The sequence below is a fragment of the Chrysochloris asiatica genome, unplaced genomic scaffold (assembly GCF_000296735.1).
Source record: "Chrysochloris asiatica unplaced genomic scaffold, ChrAsi1.0 scaffold00019, whole genome shotgun sequence".
Taxonomy (NCBI): Eukaryota; Metazoa; Chordata; class Mammalia; order Afrosoricida; family Chrysochloridae; genus Chrysochloris; species Chrysochloris asiatica.
Genome location: NW_006408537.1, coordinates 27,964,795 through 27,967,467, shown reverse-complemented (window position 1 = coordinate 27,967,467; position 2,673 = coordinate 27,964,795).

Below are 2,673 nucleotides of genomic sequence, written 5' to 3'. Positions count from 1 at the left end.
CTGACCCTCCACTTTACCAAACATGATATCCTTCTCCAGACACTGGTGCAACCTGATAATTTGTCCAAATTATGAGAGACAAAGTCTGGTCATCTTGTCTTCCAAGCAGCATTATGACTATACTTCTTACAACACAGATTGGTTTGTTCTTTTGGCAGTCCATGATATTTAAATATTCACCTCCAACACCCTAACTCAAATGTGTCAGTTCTTCTACAATCTTCCTTATTCACTGTCCAATTTTCACATGCTTATGAGGTTATTGAAAATACCATGACTTGGGTCAGGTGCACCTTAGTCCTCAAACTGACATCTTTGCTCTTCAGCATTTCAAAGAGGTATTGTGCAACAGATTTGCCCAATGCAATACATCATTAGAATTCTTGACTGCTGCTTCCATGAGTGGTGATGATTGATCCTAGCAAAATGAAGCCTTTGACAACTTCAATCCTTTCTCCATTTATATGGATGTTATTTGTTGGTCCAGTGATAAAGATTTTTGTTTTCTTTACACTGCGGTGCAACCTATAACAAAGGCTGTAGTCTTTGATTTTCATCAGTAAGTATTCTAAGTCCTTTTTGCTATAAGCAAGCAAGATTGTATCATGTTCATATTGTAGGTTGTTAATGAGTCTTCCTCCAATTCTGATGCCATGTTTTTCTTCATATAATCCAGATTCTCAGATTATTTGCTCAGAATATACATTGAATGTTGTTGTTGTTAAATGCTGTCAAATGGGTTCTGACCCATAGCAACCCTCTAGAGGGTTTCCAAGGAACGACTGGTGAGCTTGAACCACCAACCTTGCAGTTCAAACTGACTTTGCAGTCTAGCACATCAATCCAAACAGCTTTCTGATATACTCTGCTTTCAGCCACCATCCATCTGACATTAGCAGTGATATTCCTTGTTCCATGTCTTCTTCTGAATCCAGCTTGAACATCTGGACGTTCTCTGCTCATGTATGATTGCACGATATTTAGCAAAATTTTACTTGTATGCAATATTAATGATATTGTCTGATGATTTCCACATTCTGTTGGGTCACCTCTCTTTGGAATAGGCACAAATATGGATCTCTTCCAATCATTTGGCCGGGTAGCTGTCTTCCAAATTTCTTGGCATAGATGAGTGAGTGCCTCCAGTAGTACATCGGTTTGTTGTAGGGTTTCAATTTGTATTCCATCGATTCCCAGAGCTTTGTTGTTTGCCAAGGCCTTCAATGTACCTTGTATTTCTTCCTTCAATATCATTGGTCCTTGACCACATGCTACGTCTGGAGATAGTTGAACATGGATCATTTCTTTTTGGTACAGTGACTGTATATTCCTTCCATCTTCTTTTGTACTATCTGCATCATTCAATATTTTGCCCAAAGAATCCTTCAGTATTACAAGTCAAAACTGGAATTTTTTCTTCAGTCTCTCAACATGAAAAATGCTGAGTGTGTTCTTTCATTTTGGTTTTCTAACTCCAGGTCTTCGTACATTTCATAATAATATTTTATTTGTCTTCTCGAGCTGCCTCCCAGAATTTTCTATTCGGCTCTTTTACCTCCTCATTTCCTCCATTTGCTCAAGCATCTCTACACTAGAGAGCAAGTTTGAGAGTCTTTTCTGACACCCATTTTGGTCTTTTTCTTCTTTCTTCTCTTCTTAACCACCTTTTGCTTTCTTCCTGTATGGTATTCTTGATGTCATCCCACAACTCTTCTCCTCTTCAGTCTTTAGTACCTAATACATCAAATCTCTTCTTGAGATGATCTCTAAATTCAGTTGAGATATGTTCAAGGTCATATTTTGGCTCTTGTGGACTTATTTTCTTCAAATTCAGCCTAAACTTAAATATGAGCAATTGATGGTTTGTTCCACAGTCTGCCCTTAGCCTGGTTTAAGCTGATAGGTAGCTTTTCTACCATTTCTTTCCATAGATGTAGTCAATTTAATTTCTGTGTATTTCATCTGGTGAGGCCCATGGGTTGTTTACAAAAGGTATTTGCAACTGATTGGATGGAATACCTAAAAGGGATTTTACAATTTACCCAGTAAAATAGGCCTCTTGCAGAGCCTTTGCAGTGTATAGGACTTTAGGTGGAATCCTGAGCCCCATCCAGAAGCTTCTGAGGTGAGATATTCCCACTAGAAAGGACAAAAAGGGCAGCCTAGAACATCTAGAGTGACAGAAGATACATCTTAAAAGAAAGATCATTAGGAAAAGTCCAAAACAAAAATGGCAGTATGATTGGCTACTACAAGAATAAGCAAGTTGCTTACCAGGAAGCCATCAAGGCAAGCAATTGGGTCCCTTCAGGACAAATCCCCCTCTAAGACTGAAACTCAAAGGGAACACATGAGCAGGCATGTAAGCTTGCTGACAATCACATTGGTCTACTGGTGAGTGGAAGAGGAGGAAAGGCAGCAATGAAGAAATGGGCTGAGTTCAACCATGTTCCATAGACTCCTGTTGACCTGGAGATGAAAGAGAGAAGACGAAGGTCTGGTTGGTCCAAAGTGTGGTGAGACCTGGGGACATCTGAGCCCATGGCCAAGGACATAGCCACAGAGGGCTAGAACTGAGAGTGAAGCATCCAGCTGATATGAAGTAAGGTGAGACGCACAAGAATGCCCAAACTTGCAGATAGTACCCATTTGACCTAGCTTCAATGGCTTGAT